Genomic DNA, 20,482 nt, shown 5'->3' on the forward strand with positions numbered 1-20,482 from the left:
AGTCTCTGTCTCAAAATAAAAAATAAAAATGAGTGGGAATGTAGCTAAGTGGTAAAGCACCTTTGGGTTAAATTCCCAGTACCAGAAAGAAAGAAAGACTTTTTCAACTTTAACATTCTCTGATTCTGAGCAGAAAAGGTAGATTTTTTTTTTTTTTTTTTTTTTAATTTGTGCGACTATTTGTATATCTGGGTGTATCTCTGCCACCCAAAAAGAACAAAATTGATTTGCATGGTTTAAATGTCATTCCATTTTGCGTCAGGGAAGGTCCCCTTCTTTTCTCTTTCTTCTCCACCCATCCCTTCCATAACCCAAGAGGAGCTTGCAGGGTGGGATAGGTACAGTCTGGCATAAAACCTAAGCACCTAACTCTAATCCAGGGCCCTCTGAAGTACATCCAACACCTCGGAGACCTGAGCTGAGCTTAGTGAGAGAACCAAAGGTCAGTTTTCCTTTCCCCCTTCAGCAAGCAGCAAACAAAAATGTCCTGCAGAGGGCCAAAGCCAGATAGACTTACACGGAGCACACTGGAGTCTTTTTGTTTCTGTCCTCCCTATATTTTGGAAGCTCCAGCGGGAATGTGGCCTGAATTTAAACACTCAGGGCTGTGACCCTTAACAGTAAGCACTTTTGTAGATTCATGCAGCCCCTCCTGCCTTTCCTCTCCCATGGCCTTGAATGATCTGTTGTTTGTGGACAATTCACTTGTTGTACTCCAGAGAGCAGGCTGATCCTGGCTCTCCCATTGTCTCTTATATGGCAAACAAAAGCTGTCTTCTTAGTCCAGAGCACCATCCTGATAAAAGACTGATTAAAGCCTCTTTTGTGGTGAAATTTAATAGGTCTGGGATGGGCATTATATTTGATTAACCCCAACCAGTCATTACATGGCGTTTTATATACAGTACAGCTATGCCCAACCCCTCTCGGCTGGGCGGAGCCTGTCTTTGGGCTCCTGAATGGGGCTAGGATGCCATAGGCAGAGCTGGTCATCAGAAAACAGAAGTCAGTGAATGTAACTCTGGGCCTCAGCTTTTCCTTTCAGTGCCTCCTTCTCCATCCATCCTCATAGTCTTTCTTTTCCGGGTATCCAATCAAATTTGTAGGTTCTTTTTGACAGACAAGAAGACATCTAATCAATTTGTTTCCACAGACCTATTTAGTGGGCCATCCTCTCCCAAAATCACTGGTGTAAAAAGAGGAGCTTGGAGTGGGAATCATGGAGCTTGAAGGGATGAAATTCTCAGGACATTGTCAGAGTCTACCTGGTTCCTCAGCTCAGACTCTAGTTCTCCCTTAATGGGGCAGGATAGTTTCTCTCTGCAGGTTTTCCTGGACCAACACTGGTCTCAGTTTGGAGAGATTAAAGAAGTTCAGGTTAGCCCCTAGGGGAACTCACACTCTCCCTGCTGCCTGTCTTCCTTTGCCCAATGTCACCTCCCCCTTAGTAACTGGACAGTGTTCTTGCTTGAGCAACCGTCCCTCTGTCTTGCAGTTCAACTCTGATACTCAGCCGACCCAGGATGCCAAACCTTCTATTAGGTCCATACCCGACATTACCAGGTCTACCTTTATTTTCTCCAACACCTCCCCTTCCCACCACTGACGTGAGTTATGATCTTTCTAGGCATCTTTCTGGGCTTCCAAATATTCTCTATTCCCCTCCCTCTTTTCCCTCCATCCTTCTTCTCTTGATGGACCTTCTGAAGGCTGATCTGAGCCTGGACTATGACTTGCCAACCACCCAGCTGGATTTCCTCCAGCTATCCCAACCAAATAAGAGTGATGGTTCCAGGTCCTAGGACCACGTTACACCCCTGGAGTTTATCTCTTCTTCCCCTCAGTGTCACAAGTGTAGTCGAGCTGTGTGTCAGGAATCAAGAGTAGGAGGCCACCTGGATATCAGGGAAATCCATCCAATGGGTGAATGAATGGAATCCCTTCAAAATTCCTTCCTCCCTCTCAGATAGTTGAGAGTCTGCCTGTAGCCCTCTGTTGCAGCCCTGACCACTGGGCTTTAATTGTTGGTGTAGTTATTTATTTGTGTCCTCTATAATATTGTACATTTGAGAGCAAGGACTGTGTTTTGGCTTTGTTAGCTCAGCACGTAGTCATCCTTTATTTTCTTTTTTCATGAGTTGAGCAAATTGAGTGAATTTGAAAAGTAAGAACCATCCCCCAACTTGTGGAATCCCCATTCTTCACTACGCGGGAGACCTACCTGACACCTTCTAGCAGAAATAGCACTTTCAGAGGTAACAAACCTTTTGACATGAAACTAACATAGCCACCCTAGTTTTCTGTTATGATTTGGATGTGACATGTTCAGAGGGGAAATGATTGGGATGTGAGAGCCTTAACCCCTAATGGGATTGATTGAGTGGTAACTGGAGGCAGGTGGGGTGTGACTGGAGGAGGTAGGGAATTAGGGATGTGGCTTTGAGGTATGTATTTGTATTTGGCAAGTGGAGATCTCTCTCTCTCTCTGCTTTCTGATCATCATGTGAGCTGCCTCCCTCCATTGTACTCTTCCACAATGATGCCCTGCCTCACTTGAGCCCCAAGGAATAACGTCTGCTGTTCATGGACTGAGACCTCTGAAACCATGAGCCTCCAAATAAACGTTGTCTCCTCTACAATTGTTCTGGTCTGGCCTTTTAGTCACAGCAGCAAAAGAGTTGACCTAAACACTTTCTTTGGTAAATAATTGTCTGGTTTACCTTTTCTGTCCTTTTAACTTTCAACTTTTTGATGTCTCTGTGTTTCTCTTGTAAAATGTATATAGCTGGATTTTATTTATTATTGTCTGAAAACCTCTGCCTTCTAACTTCACTAAACTAAACTAAACGAAACGAAACCACTTACTTTACTTGCAGTGACTGATGTGCTCGGAATTAATGTTTATCATTTATAATTCTTTATTTATTTTGTGGTACTTGGAATTGAATCAAGGCCCTCACACATTCTAAGCAAGTGCAATACTACTCAGCTACATCCCCAACCCTTTTTATTTTGTTTTGAGACAGGGTCTCACTAAATTGCCTAGACTGGCTTTGAACTTGCCATCCTTCTACTTTAGCCTCTTGAGTAGCTGGGATTAATGGAGCGCAATAGGAAGCAAGACTTTAGACTGATTGGCATCTTTGAGTAAAAGACCAGATCAGAGGATAAAGGCAATGGGTTTGTAGAGGAGAAAAGGAGCTAAGTTTGCTTTGTATGGTTAAAATAATGAGATAAAGTATGATTTTGTAATCACATGGTTTATTGCTATACTAAGTTTTTTTTTTTTTTTTTTCAGTTTTTCTCACAATGCTTAAATATGGGGAGACTCAGGTTGGGAGTGTAGCTCGGTGATAGAGGGCTTTCCTTGCAGGTGCAACTCTCTGGGTTTGAACCTCAGCATCAAAAAAAAAAAAAAAAAAAAAAAAAAAAAAAAGGAAGGAGAGAGAAAGGAAGAATAAAAAGAGCAAATTTCATGAAATTCCAACCTCTCAGGAAACCAAGAAGGAGGATCACAAGTTCTAGGCCAGTCTCAGAAATTTAGTGAGACCCTCAGCAAGTTAGCAAGACCCTGTCTCAGAATAAAAAATAAAATTAACCAGGGGTGTCGCTCAGGGGTAAGGCATCCCTGGGTTCAATCCCCTGTATATATGAATGAATGAATAAATTAACTATACTAGCCTGAGCAACCTACTGAGTTGTTTCAAAATAAAAAGGACTGTGGATGTAACTCAGCAGTAGAGGGTCCTTGGGTTCAATCCACAGTGAAAGAAAGAGAGAAAGAAAGGATCCTCAGTGAAAAAGAAAGAGAGAGAAAGGAAGAAAGGAAGGAAGCGAGAGAGCGAGAGCGCGAGAGAGAAACAAAAGGGAAACAAAGAGAGAGAGAGGCGATATACTGATCATATAGTGGACGAGTTCCAATTTTGTTTAGAGTCCAATTATTGAAGTCTAGTTGCTCAATTAGGATGGAAGTAGATCTCCATGGATGTAAAGGCTAATTGAAATTTGAGTTGTACCTTCCCACAACACGTTCTTGGAAGCGATGAAGAGCTTGTTGAACACAAAGGAGATCTGTGACTACATGCATGGCCCCTGGACACTAGAGAGTGCTGCCCAGGTTGGCAACAAGATTGCAAACAGTACCTCAAAGACTGACAGAGAGCAGCCCTGCCACAGCCTAAGCTTCTCAACCTGTCCGTCAAAGTCATGGGCTTATCTGTGTTGTGGAGTCTAGTGGCTGATTACTCAGATATGGTATGATAAGGTATGATGTAGCCACGCGCAGTGGTACATGCCTGTTATCCCAGCTACTTGAGAGGCTGAGACAGGAGGATCACAAATTCAAGATGAACGTGGACAGTATATCAACACCCTACCTCAAAAAAAAAAAAAAAAAAAAAAAAAAAAGTGTGTAACATTCTTGAGGGAAAGAGGGTTACAGTTCATATTTTTATCACAGCAAATCAAAAGTCACATAGTAAGTTATGTAAGTAGACTCATTTCACAGCTCCATAACCATGTGATTTAGGAAGTGAGTAGTTTCAACTTCAACTCAGGTTTTCCCTGAGAGGAGCCAGAAAGGACCTAGTTTTCATCAAAAAACCGGGACTAAAGGAGAGAGAAAACAAACTGGTTTTGCTGTGAATCACCATAGAGTTGAGGGGGAAAGGCCTTAATTCTTAAGATAGGTAAAGCTGAAGCTGATGACTCAGAAGTTGTGTATTTCTGTTTTTCTTTCCACTCACTTGGAATTTACCTGCCCATCAAGATCCACTATGGATAGAGCATATTATAACTCAGGCCCTTCCTTTAGAGGTTCTGACTCAATTGGCCCAGGGTGAAGCCTCAGAATTCATATTTTTAGGACTAGGAGTGTAGCTCAGTGGTAGAACACTTGTCTAGCATACAAAAGGTCCTGGCTTCTATCCCCAGTACTGCCGGGTGGCGGGGGGATGTAGTTTTAGAACTCCTCCACAATGTTTGGGTATGCAAGGTTGTATAAGTTATGTTTATATACTGACATTCTTCATGCTAAGGAAAGCATTTTAAAGACATTTTCGGTATAATGCCTTTTTTTGAGGGGGGCAGTGTACCGGGGATTGAACTCAGAGACACTCGACTACTGAGCAACATCCCCAGCCTTGTATGGTATTTCATTTAAAGACAGAGTCTCACTGAGTTGCTTACCACCTTGCTAAGTTGCTGGAACTGGCTTTGAACTCACTATCTTCCTGCCTCAGCCTCCAGAGCAGTTGGGATTACAGGCATGTGCCACCTGCCCAGCTTGCTATTTATTTTAATTACACATAGAACATTTAGGTTTGACAGTTTGGTCAGTGTCCAGTGTAGTCCCCAAAACACAAACAAATTGATGACATTCTGTAAAGCTTTTCAAGAAGTTGCAAGGTTTGGAAATATAGAAGACCAGAGGAAATTCATTTTCTGCAGTAATGAAGACCAATACTTTCAGATTCTTGAGGCAGACAAATGTTGAATTTGTAGGAAACCAGAGTTTGATTGCATACAACTAGGTAATCAGGAAGAATTGTTTTTGTTTCATACAAAAATAAGATATTTTAAGAAAACATAAATGCCAGGCGCAGTAACATATGCCTGTAATTCCAGCGACTTGGGAAGCTGAGGCAGGAGGAGCACAAGTTTAAGGCCAGCCTCAGGGACTTAGCAAAACCCTGTCTCAAAATAAAGTAAAAAGGACTGGGGATGTAGCTCAGTGATAGAGAGTTCCTCTCAGTATCAAAGAGAAAAAAGTTAAAAATATTTAAAAAAAAAACAAAGTCACATTATTTTATATCTAAAAATAACTTTAAAATTTTAGAAGACCCTAAAACTGAAACTTTTTATCATCTTCAATGAGAACAATCCAGGAAAAAATGGAATTTGTTAGGCCCGGAACTGAGGAGTACTAGGGCAGCCTAACACTAAAACAGGATGAGGTCTAAAATCAGGGGAAGAAAACAGCCAACCACCAGGTGGGGAAGAAGCTCATCACAGCGCATAGCTCCTGAGACTGAGAGGCAGGGAACAGGGCCTGGGCCCTGGTGCTCTAGGAAACCAGTAGCCCTGAAGCTCATAGCCCAAAGCAATGGTGCCCACAAATAAGCTAAGCTGAACACAGCCAGGAGAATCCTGGGATTGCTGATGGCCAAGAACCTAGAAGCAGGTAGATTTGTCTCCTCTGGAATGGTCCTTGTAGCAGAACCCTGGTCTGGGAAAAGCAAGGAAGGTCCTTGGATGGAAGGGATCAGAGAATTGGATAAGAAAGGGATGTATCAGGGAAACAACTGGAGGTCCAGAGTTCAGGATCAGATTACATATTTTCACTTTTAAATGTGTCAAACACATGTGTTTTAGAAAGATGTACTTTTTAATATCTAGCTATAAAAATGTGCACTACAATGTAACTGAGGTCACCCTGCCCTTTACAGCTGCATAAGATTGACTCGTTCCCCAGTTTGTTTAAAGTTCAGCATTTTCCTCTTTTTTTTTTTTTTTTTTTGGTAAAGCCTCAAGGGCAAATTCATCATCAATTTTAGATCTCATTTCCTGCCTCTACAGAATTAATTGTTTGGGGATCATATTGCCACTCCATTCCATACATGCTGCCTCTATTACTATGTCGGCCCAGACTAGGAGTCAGCCCCTTCCTTGATTCATACTACCCACCCACCTCCACTGACTCATACAAAGTCATTTGCGTAGAGCAAACTATTGAAAATAGGGGAAGTGAAGGGATACTATTGCAGCAATGCTCATAATTTATGGTAAAAATCTGTTACTCCTGTTTTTAGAAGTTCCTTACTACTCAGGCACATTGCTCAATCCCTTCCTTTTCTCTACTCTCTAACAACCAAATTTCTATTAATTCCTCATGCTTTTAGGTTTAAGGTGTTTTTCTATCACAAAAGGCTTACCTAGAAGCAGTACTGTTCTTAGATGCAGAAGAGATGGGGCACTATACCTTAGAGGAGCAGGCTCTGGCCGTACTCAGGCTGTGTTCCTGCCTGTCTGTTGAGGTGTCCACTTAGGCAAGGGTCATGGCTGCCCAGTCTGCCTTCCATAACACCTTCTAGACCACATAGGAAACATTTCAGGATGGCAAGTACTTAATTCTGCCATTGTAGCATGAAAATATCCCTAGAATAGATCATCTTCCAATGAAACTTTATTTATAAGAACAAGAAAAAGGCCAGATTTGGCCCATGGACTGTAGTTTGCAGACCACCCTCCATGTACTGTGGCCTAGAATTTTCTGCCACAGTGGCTGGGGCCTACTTGCAGGATCTGTTCCTCTCTCTTCACCTGTGTGTACACCTGTGTGTACCTGTGTGTGTAGGCCAAGTGGTGTCTGTGGAGGGGTGTGTGTTCAGAGCTTGGCTGGGAAGGCTAGGATGTCTCATATATCTATTGGGGGCTTCCTTCAGGTGGGATAAAACTGGGGCGGGAAGAAGGGGGTGGGGTTTATGGGCAAGAACCCTGGAGCCCAGTCCCCCCCCCACAACCGACTCTTCAAGTTCTGGCTGAGAACTCTAAGGAGCCCATAGAATCTGTATTCAAATCTGGCCTTCCAGGGTATAAAGGAGGATATTTATCCAGGTAAGAGAACATAGCATTTTGTTAAACAGTTTGCTAACTTAATTTGTTAACTTTAAATATTTAGACATATAGTATATGGGCCTCCTTTGTAATTTTACCCAGTCTCTTCTTCCATGAATATTGAAGGATTTCTGTTCTTTTTTTTCATTTTTCTTTTCTTTTCTTTTTTCCTTCAGTACTGGGGATTGGAACCAGGCCTTAAGCTACAACCTCAGCCCTCAAGGGTTTTTTTAAAGCAAAAATCTGGATCCATCTTCATAAGGAGTCTTGATTTTTTTTTTTTTTTAAATCTTCATTCTGCTACAATATTTCTTTTTCAGCTCTAAACTTTCAAGCTCATCATCTGATGAGTAGTATGATTTGATGCTAAATCCTAGAATGAGCAAGAGCTGCTTACATGCCTCCAAGCTCAGGATCACTTCTAGTATCAACCAGGGAGGGCTAAATCATCTGGTGGGAGTCCCGAAGTTTACCTGCAGGGAAAAGTGCTTGCCAAGATCAGTACCCAGGCAGGGTCCAGCAGACCCAAACTGCTGGCTGCAGACATCATTTACAAGTTTCCCAATAGCTAGGAACAGGAACATTAAGGAGGAGACTCTTCGGGTTCATACTTACTCTGAAAATAAACACCATGAGAGAAAGACACAATGGGGATAATGAGCTTCTTGTCAACTCGGATGCTGTTAGGCTAGGAGGCTGGAAAAGGGACACTACAGCTGGTCGGGAGGGCTTTTCCCTCGTGTTTCTCTTGGCCATCTGTTCCAAACTGTGCCATCGGCTTCCCATTGGAAAGGTCAGGATGGGTGTGTGGGTAAAGCGTAATGTTGGCTCCACATGCCACATTAGATGCAGCTGCTCTTGGCTTGGTCACGCCGGAGTTTGCACCCAGGACCCTCAAAAGCTCTGTGCATTATGGTAATTAGCCATCTGCTGCAGCCTTTCCAGGACCGGCTGATCACAAAAGGAAGCCAGGAAGCTCTCTGACAACAGCAGAGATGGAGGTGTGAGGAGGTGCCTCCGGCCCTGGCTCCTCCCCAGTCCCTCCTGACACTGTAAGCCTGAAGGGAACTGGCCCAGCACTCTGTGCACTCGCTCATCTTAGGACCCCAGGGAAAACGGAGCAAAGTCTCTCCCCTCTGATGTGCCCAGTCAGCCCTTTAAAGGCAGGAGCTGAACAGGGGACCCAAGGCTGCTGAGACCATGGGAGTACTTTCCCTCCCATTATGGAGGCTAAACTACTATTTGTTTGAGAGCTGACTTTTCTTTTGGGGACTGAGTGATTAGAAATAGCATGATTAGCCATTTTTATATTATCAGTTATTATTGGAACTCTAAAATTGTATTTATGTATATAAATATATCAGTGGTAGCTGATTAGTAGTAACTACTTAAATCCTAAAATTGTTTATGGTACAATATACAGCAACAAGTATATATTACATATATGCAATTATACCAAAACCTACAAATATCTATTGATAGAGATGTTGTGGGATGTAAACAACCATTTAAGGATAGAACTTTCAATTTATTTATTTATTTATTAAAATATTTTTTAAATTGTTGGTGGACCTTTATTTTATTCATTTATTTATATGTGGTGCTGAGAATTGAACCCAGTGCCTCACACATGGGAGGCAAGTGCTCTACCACTGAACCACAACCCCAGCCCCTCAATTTATTTTTTGTTTGTTTATTTTTAATTTTTTTTGTGTGTGCAACTGAGATTTAACCTAGGGCTCTGTGCATGCTAGGCAAGTATGTTACCAGAGAGCTACATCCTCAACCCTGAAACTTTCATTCTAAACATATGTGTACATGTATAAGCTATAGAATAGAACTAGGATTCATAAATATAAATATATTTATACACATACATGTTGTATATAATATGTACATATATTATATATAATAATTATATCTATAATATATAGTATGTATGTATGTGTATATATATATTTTTTTGGGGGGAAAAGGGGATCGAACCCAAAGATGGTTAACCACTGAGTTTCACCCCATCCCTTATTATTTTTTATTTTAAGCCGGGGTCTTGCTAAGTTGCTTAGGGCCTCACTAAGTTGCTGAGGCTGGTCTTAAACTTGTGAACCTCCTGCCTCAGCCTCCCAAGTTGCTGGATTTGCAGGTGTGCGTCATCACACACAGCTTGTAGTATATACATATATGTTTAAGTTTTTTTTTTTTTAATTTAAACACACATAAATGCATACACAAATATAAAGCTACTCTGCATGTGGAGGGGTAACATGTAGAACTCAGGACTGGGGAATTGGTTAATAATCTAATTCCAGTCAGGCACAGTGGCATAAATCTGAAATTCAGCTACTCAGGAGATGAGGCAGGAGGATCACAAGTTTGAGATCAGCATGGGCAACTTAAGGAGACTTTGATTCTAAATAAAATAGAAAGGGGTGGGGATGTAGCTCAGTGGTAGGTACAAGGTTCAATCCTAAGTACTAGAAAAAATAAATCCTAGTTCTGCCACCCCATACATAGATGGTTGTGCTCACAGGAGGATTTTACTCATTGTATCAGGAAAAGGTGACTAAAGCAAACCTTGGACCCTCAGGGGCATTGACTGAAATTGGCTGTGAGCTTTGTTAGATCTTGTAGGGAGGACTAGAAATAGAGGTTGGCATGGCAGGAACACATAGGGAGGTGGCGGGAGGCTGAGGCACGTAGCAGGTGGACATACTCATAACTGTGAGGACAAAGCCGAAGGCATGTGCGAGTGTTCTGGAGGCATGGAGAAGAGCCTACCTGGCTGGGAAGGTGGGAAGATGAGGCGAGGGAGTCACAGTGGAGTTCCCTTGAGTCAGATCTTGACGGATGCACACATGATCACCAGGATGCGGGGAAGCATTTCAGAAATTAGAAATAGCAGCCACCAAGGCACGAAAATGCAAGGTGTGTCCTGGTGGTGGAGACTGCAGCCACTGGAGTCTAGTGTGAAGGAGATAAGACGGTGGGACTCTGGTGGAGAAGGACCTAGCAGTCATCCTCATGAGTAGGGCTTTATCCTGTGGCCAGGGGACGCCACCAAGGATTTGAAGCAGAGGAGTTATGAAATCAGACTTAGGTTTGAGAGAGGTCATTCTGACAGCTGAGGATGGGAGACTGGAAGGCAGGTGTAAGGAGGCTGAGCTGGAAAGTCAGGAAGGAGGTGACGGTAACAGGGGCAGTGACACTGGGGAAAAGAGTGAGTCCCAGAGCCTGGTAGGGGTAGGATTGGTAGGACTTTGGGGCGTGAGAGAGAAGAAAGTTGCTATCTTGACCGGCTGAGTAGAAATCTGTGCTCTTAACTCTTGAGCGTTTGGGAGTTCTGTTTTGGACATAGTGCTATGAGGTCAGGGCAGGAAATCATGGGAGATATAACCAGAGAGGAGTGAGAGGACTTTACACACATGCACACAGTCCCCACTTTGACTTGGGTAGGACAGAGGACTGCATACCAGGAAAAGGCCCACCAACACCCACACCATCTAACCCCTGGTCCCTCAGACCTCCCTCCTGTTCACCTTTTGCAGCTTGCTCAGCTCCCACCATACTGGCCTCCTCTCTGTCTCCTGAACCTGCCAAGCATGCTCTCACCTCAGCTTCAGCTGTTTCCTCAGTCTGGAATGTTCTTCCCCCAGAAATTCGCTTCCCTGACCTCACTCATTCAAGTCATTGCTTCACCTTCAACCCTTCTCATTCTTCTCTGTTACCTCGGTTTGTCTCTTTACCCCAGATTGTTTGTTTCTCCTGTGAGAATGTACACTCCACAGGGGCAGGGATCCTTGCCTTTTTTGTTCTTATATATCCCAACCACTTAGAACAATGCCTGGCACCTGGTGAGCTCTTGATACAGATTTGTTGAATGAATGAATCTTTTTTTAAAATTTATTTTTATTGTACACAAATGGGATACATACTCTTTCTCTGTTTGTACATGAATAAAGGCATACCATTTGTGTAGTCATACATTTTCATAGGATAATAGTGTTTGATTCATTCTGTTATTTTTTCCTCCCCCCTACCCCTCCCACCCCTCTTTTCCCTCTATCCAGTCCCTCCTTCCTCCATTCTTACCTCCCTCCCATCCATGAATGAATCTTAAAATGAGAATTTATCTTTAAAAAGAGAATACAAATTATAAATATTTTTAAAAATATTTTTATTAGTTATTGATGGGCCTTTATTTTTTTTACTTATTTCTATGTGGTTCTGAGAATTGAACCCAGTGCCTCACACATGCTGGGCAAGTGCTCTACCACTGAGCCACAATCCCATTCCCTACAAATGTATTTTAATATATATTTCAAAAAAAATAGTCTATAACTACAGCCATTGTGATTCACAGAGCAAAGAATAAACCAAGTATTTCTTATTTGGAAGGGCACATAATTTTTCTGACAAAACTGTTGGATGGCATGATATAGATCAAATCCTCTTTGTTTGTAGTACTGGGATTGAACCTAGGGGGAACTCTACTATTGAGCTGTATCTTCAGTCCTTATTTTTTATTTTGAGACAGGCTGTCACTAAATTGTCCAGGTTGTACTTGAACTTACACTCCTGCCTCACTCTCCCAAGTAGCTGGGACTCTAGGCATGTGCCAATGTGCCCAACTGCTTGGACCAATTCCCATTTAACTTTTGTAGATGACCCTAAAAAGTGCATCTTTTGCTAAAATATTTGAGGCTTTTATCAATTTTCCCAAGTTGTTCTCCCTTTCTTATGCAAAAATAAATATAATAAATAAGTATAATTAATTGGATAATATTTATATACCAGATCTTAATGCTTAGATCTTAAGTGTATCATTCATTTTTCAGGAATTCATACTGAGACAGAATATTTCATCATCCCAGAAGTCCCTTTCTTCTATCTTCCGGGTCAGATCCCCCTCCCCCAATGTTAGTGTTTAGATATGGTATCCCCCAAAAGCTCACATGTGAGACAATGCAAGATGGTTCAGAGGAGAAATGATTTAGTATGTCCTTAACCTAATCATTGAGTTAATTCCTGATAGGATTAACTGAGTGGTAACTGGAGGCAAGTGGGGCATGTGGCTGGAGGAAGTGCTTCATTGAGGGCGTGGCTATGGGGTATACATTTTGTATCTGGAGAGTGGAGTCTCAGGAAGCAAATATTATCAATATTTGGTAATACACTGCAATATGTTAGAAACTGATCACCAAGGAATGTGTCAGGCCCTGAGTCACGTACCTCTGCCACACTCTTCTGCCATGATGTTTTGCTTCACCTCAGGCCCTGAGGAATGGAGCTACTAGCCTTCTGTGAACTGAGACCGCTGAAACTGAGCCCTTAAATAAACTTTTCCTCCTCTACAATTGTGCTGCTTGGGTCTTTTAGTCACAGCAGTGAAAGAGCTGATTAAAACACTCAAGCAACTTCTTTTCTGATTTCTCTCACCACAGGTTAGTTTTTCATATCCTAGAACTGCAAATAAATTGATTCATACAATATAGAGGATTTTTTTTTTTTTTGTATGTGTCAGGCTTTTTTCCTGAGTTGAGATTTGTCATGTAGTTGCATGTATTGTAGCTCATTTCTTTCTATTCCTTAGTAGTGTTCCAAGGACTTTTCATATATTGAAAGGCTTTTTTAACCACCTATGCAGATTTTACCAATTGCCACTTGCTTTGACAGAGGCTTTGCATGGAGTTCAAGTAGTTCTCTTTCACTTTCTTTCATGATATGAAGTTTTATAGCTTCCGTATTACCTGCCACTTTACTTTGTGATCAATTTATATCGTATTGCAATGTATTATCAGATGTATACCTAACAATGCATGAGAAATTGACAAAATAAATTTGCCCAAAGAAGAGTATGTGATTAGCATTATTAGTATAATAGAATATTAGGATGGGGACTAATTTTATTAAGTCACTTTATTATGATTATTTTCATGTTTCAGTCACTTTTGCTTCATAAAGTAACCTCATAATGATAGGAACAAGACAATGAGCACTCTTATAAAGTGCACTTTATAAGGGTGTGTGCACACTAGTGAGTGTGTTTATGTACAACAAATATAAGTTCACTGCCTGGAATTCACACATAAGTTCACACAAGTGATTCTGTGTACACATTCACTAGCTTCTTGTTATTGTTCATTTGAGACCATAAAATTGCAGGAAACAGATGCTGTTAGTCTGATTTATAGACATCTATTTGATTCAACTATTTGAAACTGCCAATATTTGAGCATTTCTGACTTATAAAATCAACAATTTCTTGAGCTCCATTTAGTGAGTTTTAAAAAATTATTTTGATTGACATATAATATTTTTACATGTTTATGAGGAACAATGTAATGTTGTGATGCATGTATATATTGTGTAACTTAGAGGTTCTTATACTGCCAAGTTTTCACCCATTAGTGGTTAGTGAAATCATTTTTAGTAGATTGGGACTTGCATTTTTATTTATTTTTATTTATTTATTTTTTTGTAATGCTGAACATCATACCTGAGGTCTCATACATGCTAGGCAAGGAGCCTACCATTGAGCTACAATCCCAGCACCCACAGTTGAAGAACGAAATAGACTAGAATAGAAAATGTCAGAGGGCTTAGCAAGTTGTAAAAATAGATCTTGCTTTGTGAAACTTCTTTTACAATGTGAATATGTATCATATCAGTGAGAATATTGATTTGGATGCTTTAACAGAGAACGAATAGTGCAAATAGTGAGACTTAGACAAAATGTGCTTTTTATTTTCCTTTTTTTACTTTTGTATAAGTCTGAGCCTGAAATTGTCCAAAGTTGTAGGTGTAGCAGGGACTTAGAGAGGCAGCCTTTGCTGAAATCAGGGACTCTACCCAGACCTGCAAATGCAGGATAAAGCTTGGCATCTCTGCCATCAGTTTGTATCCGTCTCCTTTATTACATTAAACTGTGGGTCAGGCTCCTGCTCAGCTCTGCACATAGGCATGTTAAGCCTTTAAGGACTGTTCATCTAAAACTACTAATAGGAGGTTTACTAGCCCTAAATTTACCCAACCTATCTCACCCCCTTCAAGACTGGGTCATATTTTCAGGGAGATTTACAGCATCTTGTTTGAGATCCCTGATGTGGTGCCTAGAAAGCGCCAGTCCTTGTCCTGTATCTTCCAGGAACAGGGGGAAGCAGGCACATCACCCCAGGATGACACTGCTCCCCTAAGCAGGAGCAGTCATCTTCATGGAAGCTGAACTGCCCCCTTCCAGGATCCCAGGACTCACGGATAAACATCCTGAGCAACAAGTGGAAAAAACAACAGGTAGAAAAAAACATCCCGAGTGACAAGTGATAAGACCTCTCCAGAGCCACCTCACAGCACTAGAACTGAGACAAGGGCCAATCAGACCATACCTTGACCAAGACTGCTTAATTATACAGCCTCTCTTGTTGCTACCCCAATTCTTCCTTTATTTAAACCTAAAGCGCCTGTCAGTTTTAGGAACTGAGACGCTGGATCTCACTTTGCCTTCCCAATATGGTCATATCCATTGAAGTTCTTTTCCTGTTCTTCACCATTACCTTTTCTGCTTGGTTTTTGGAGAGCATGGGCAGGCCTGGTTTGTTGGGATGCCCAGAGTCAGTCTCTGGCCCAGGACTTGGGTAACACAGGCAGCTGTGATCCACAGTCGTGCCCGCGCCAAGTTCCCTTCTATTTGGTTGTTCTTGTACCTTCTGGTTGTTTTTCTCATCCACCTGGTTGAAGTTGGTTCATTTCACCACTTACCCTCCTAAAGATAGTTATCGTGAAGGTGAAAATGGAGTATTCGGTAACAACTGGCTATTATCCTCTAGATCACTTTCTAATTTGCATAAACTGAGCAACTATTAATATTTTTGCCACATTTGCTTCATCACTCTCTCCATAGGCACAGTTTTGTCCTGAATCATTTGAGAGTTAGACATAAGGCTCCTTTATCCTCAGATGCCTCAGTGTGCATTTCCTAAAAACAAGAACATCCTCTTAAATAAGCATAGTTAAAGTAGCTAATTAAAGACATTAACACTAATAAAATATTATTATTATTATTATTATTATTTTAAGAAATGTGTGCTCTTTTTAGTTGTCAGTGGACCTTTATTTTATTTATATGTGGTGCTGAGTGAGAATTGAACTCAGTGCCTCACATGTGCTAGGCAAGCGCTCTACCACTGAGCCACAACCCCAGCCCCATAAAATATTATTATTTAGTATACAGTAAAAATGTGTCAATGTCTCCATAGTTTTCTTTCGCCAATCTTCCTTCATTCCCTATCCCTACTCCTGTTCAGAATCCAACCCAGAATCACACATTACACTTAAATGTCATGTTTGCCAAGCATTAAGTAAAAATTTCAGATCTTGGCTGGGCTTGGTAGCACATGCCTATAATTAATCCCAGCTATTTGCAAGGCTGAGGCAGTAAGATTGCAAGTTCTAGACCAGTCTCAACAACAAGAACCTGCCTCAAAGTAAAAAATAAAAATGGGCTGGGGGTGCAACTCAGTAATAAAGATCCCCTGGGTTCAATCTCCAATACCAAAAATAAATAAATAAAATAAAATAAAATAAAATAAAAAAAGTGTTCAGCGTGGTAGCACACCTGTAATCCCAGCAATTTGGGAGGTTGAGGCAAGAGGATTGCAAGTTCAAGTTCAGCCCTGGCAACTTAGTGAGGCCCTAAGTAACTTAGTGAGATCCTGTCTCAAAATAAAAAAAAAAAAAAATAATAATAATAATGATTTTAAAAAGGACCAGGGTTGTAGCTCTGTGGTAAAGTACCCTGGGTTCAATCCCCCACTACCAAAAACAAACAAACAAACAAAAAATCAGATCCTGTACTGTTCCATAAAACCTTTAAACTCCTTTCTTCCCTTCTGTTCTTGTAATGGTATCCACTGGCTGTTTTCTTTTCCTGGAGGTGAGCTATAGAATGACCTCAGAAGCTGAAACCACATAGACTAAATCTTGAGATAAATCTAAAATTCAGTCACATAGTATTTTGGGGGGGTGGGGTAACCAGGGATTGAATTCAGGGGCACACAACCACTGAGCCACATCCTCAGCCCTATTTTGTATTTTATTTAGAGACAGGGTCTCACTGAGTTGCTTAGCTCCTTGCTGTTGCTGAGGCTGGCTTTGAACTCGAGATCCTCCTGCCTCAGCCTCCAGAACCACTGGGATTACAGGCCTGTGCCACTGTGCCCAGCACTGTATTTTGTATCTATATAAGGTACAGCTCCATCAGATAGGAAACATAAGAAAAGAATTCCATGAAGTCTAAAGTTCTTTAAGTTTACCATTAATACATTTAAATATTAAAGAATCAAATAAATGCAGAATCGATAGACTTTCCCAAGTAGATTGGAGAATTAGGTAATACTGACTATGTGCGATTAAAAGTTCTAGATCTAGAGAGAGAACCAGAAGTAGTGGCACATTCCTGTCATCCCAACTATTTAACAGGCCGAGGCAGGAGGATTCCAAAGTTGGAGGTCATCCTGGGTAACTTAGACCATGTCTCAAAATAAAAAACAAAAAGAACAGGGGATGGAGCTGGGGTTGTGGCTCAGTGGTAGAGCACTTGCCTGGCTTGTGTGAAGCACTGGGTTTGATTCTTAGCACTGAATATAAATAAATGAATAAAATAAAGGTCCGTCAACAACCAAAGAAAAGAGCAGGGGCTGTAGCACAGTTTTAGAACACTTGCCTAGTATGTGTGGAGCCCTGGATTCAATTCCCAGTATGGGGAGGTGTGGAGTCCTAGAGATAGGATTATATAAAGAGGCTCCGAATGAGCCACGAGAAAATCTACCCTGGAGCCTCAATCCAAGCCCTCAAATCTCAGTGAAACCTCTGACCCATGAATAACTCTTGGAAAGTCTGCAGGGGAAAAAAAAGACTAAAATTGTTTAGGGCAAAGTATTTGTTTCCTTTGTGGGTTTGAGATAGATATTTGTAATTATGTATAGATATAAAATATATCAAATTAAAATATTAGAAATAATCTGTACATTTTGGTATTTTAAATACTAGTCATGCTGGGCATGGTGGCCTATAATCCCAGTGACTTGGGAGGTTGAGGCAGGACAATTTTGAGTTCAAAGCCAGCCTCAGCAACTTAGCGAGGCCCTAAGCAACTCAGTAAGACCCTACCTCAACATAAAATATAAAAAAGAGCTAAGGGGGCTGGGGTTGTGGCTCAGTGGTAGAGTGCCTGCCTAGCACATGTGAGGTCCTGGGTTCAATCCTCAGCACCACATAAGAAAACAAAATAAAGGTATTTTGTCTACCTACAACCAAAAAAGATATATTAAAAAAAGGTGGGGGGGCTGGAGATGTGGCTCAGTGGTTAAGCGCCCCTGGATTCAATCCCTGGTGCCAAATAATAAATAAGTAAAATAAAATACTAGTCATATTCAAGAATTTGGAACTTTAGCTGGGGAAGTACAGCTGAGTGAGCACTTGCCTACCACTTACAAAGTCCTGGGTTAAATCCTTAGTACTGAAAAAATTTTTTGCAACTTTGGAGTATTTTGCAGATTAACCTTATGTGTCTAATGAAAAATAATTGAGGAATTGTTTTTATTATTATTATTATTATCATTTTGTGGTGCTGGGGATTGAACCCAGGGCCTTGTGCATGCTGGGCAAGGGTTCTAACGCTGAGTCACACCCACACCTTAAGGGACTAATTTAGACTTGTGATTTTAGGCTGAAATTTTACTGTTTGCTAACAGTACTGAACTAGTCAAGAGAAAATAAAATTCACCACATATATGTTTAGACTATTATTAGATTTATAAGACATAAGGTCTTGGGAAAATGTGTGTATTAGTCAGAGAATTGAATCTCTTCAAAGGAAATAGACTCCATTAAATGTATAAATGCATTTGAAATACTTAAAGGGGTTCATTTATTAAGTTTGTAAATAATATAAAATATAATCAAAGGCCCTTTCAGAGAGATTGTTAAAATTTTGCTAGAGTATTACTTAGAATATTAGAATCTGTAAAATGAATTTCAAAGTTTAATAACTAGGTTTTTTATTTTATAACTTTAACAACCTGAATGTTAATTAAAAAATAAATATATAATCTTTCCAGTGGTCACAAGCCATCAAAGACACTGATGTCCACCCCCAGCTCATAAGGGCTGCCTCACGGAAAGCCTGTTGGTACTTTGTCTGCAGAAGGATGCATGTGGTGGCCAGCGGTCCTGACTTGGATGCCCTGCTCAGCAGGGAAAGAAACTGCCCTCTGCTTGCACAGAAGTACCAAATTGCCAAGAAACCATAGGCTTCTCCATTGGCATCATGGTCTATAGCTTTTGAAAGGTTCCACCCTTCCTAAAGTGACTTTCATCTTGCCAAGGGAGGCATGTTTTATGATCGTAGTTATTTTCAATTGAGAAAGTTAAATCGGAACTTGCCTGGTCTTTTACATCTCTTAGAAATATATAGCTTTATTAAAAGGAGCCACCCCTTTTCCCTATTTTCCTGTTGCCTCTTTAAAACAATGAATGTCTATCGCCGTCTTCCTTTAGAAAATTCCAAGTAGTTCTATTCATACTCACCTTGGCCAAGGGCCAGGTCCTCTCTAGATATACCCATTCCACACAGATGTCCACAGGCCTCACTCTGGGGTGAGGACTTTTGGGTGGGTGCAGGCTACATAGGACCACAAGTGATGGATCAGGAACTTGGTGCTAAGAGAAGAGCCCGGTCCTCAGACTCCCATAGGCCGGCTTCTGGGGTTCTCCCCCACATCTCTCAGGGATCTCCTCTGCCTCCTACCCTCTCTCCAGTCTGTGGGGGCAGAACATCCTTCTACATTAAATAGATGTCCCAGTCTTTATTTCTCTACTCTGACCAACAGCTTCTGAGAGTTTTTGGTCCTACTTCTGTGTGACTTCAGGAGGGAAAGCTGCCCCCCGGGGGGTCAGTAAGAGAACAGAGCAGAGCGGGAGTGGAAATGACTCATTGTGTTTTATTTTATCTTTTTCTTCTAAAGGGGGAAACAGAATATGAGCTCAAAGAAGACACAAGAAAACAATTCTTGCCCCAAACTGGAGAGATTGCATCCAAAGGTCAGGCTGTGAGTTTGAACATTGTTTCATCACTAATTAGCTATGTAACTACATGTAAGTCATCTATATTTCCAAGATTCAATTCCTCATCACTAAAATGGTGTTTTATTCATTTATTTATCATACTGCATTTGCCTTGTAGAATTCTTGTAATAACTAGGGAGAAAATGCTTATAAAGTGTTTAGAACAATGTCTGGCATAAAGTACATCTTCAATAAGCCTTTATCATCATCATTATCATTATTAAGCATCATTATTAACAGTGTTCTGCTAGCCCAGTGGGCCAGGAAAGACATGATACCATGTTGAAACTTCAGAAAATATAAGACAACTGCAAGTCAAATTTTCCCGTAGTATAGCAACAAGATGAGGCCCAAATGCTACCTTGGAATTTTAAGAACTGTGCTGTTATTGGGACTCCAGAAAACTAAAGACATGGTATGTGATGGCACTTTGTATTTTCTCTCCCGTTTTCTCAACAAATTTAAAGGCACCTTACTTCATATAATGGGGTCAGTTCCTAAAAATTTTAAAAACTTAAAACCTATATTAATACTGAATACCTAGTAAATCTGCTTCAACTTCCTATAATTTCAGTTTTGACCCCTTTAAACTTACAGAAACCTCCCTTTTACATAAAAATCCAGTGATAAATCCATTCACAAAGTGAAGAAATCCCTCCCCCCTCTTCATTATCACATCTTCCTAAAGAGGAAACAAAATCCTTCCTGTCCCACAGTGGTCAGGTCATAGATGAAATGTGTGCTCTTT

At 41.0% G+C, this 20,482-nt stretch overlaps 1 protein-coding gene across 1 annotated transcript in view; it reads left to right on the forward strand.

Moving 5' to 3' along the window:
- Positions 1-19,783, forward strand: part of LOC306644542 (uncharacterized protein) — a gene marked incomplete at its 5' end in the record, with an annotated part of 118,028 nt that extends 98,245 nt beyond the window's left edge. Inside the window, one exon of the mRNA XM_079111593.1 lies at positions 19,635-19,783. The remainder of the gene's footprint in view (positions 1-19,634) is intronic.
- Between the last annotated feature and the right edge of the window lie 699 nt (positions 19,784-20,482).

This window comes from Sciurus vulgaris (assembly GCF_902686455.1).
Source record: "Sciurus vulgaris genome assembly, chromosome: 14".
In the NCBI taxonomy this organism is placed as follows: Eukaryota; Metazoa; Chordata; class Mammalia; order Rodentia; family Sciuridae; genus Sciurus; species Sciurus vulgaris.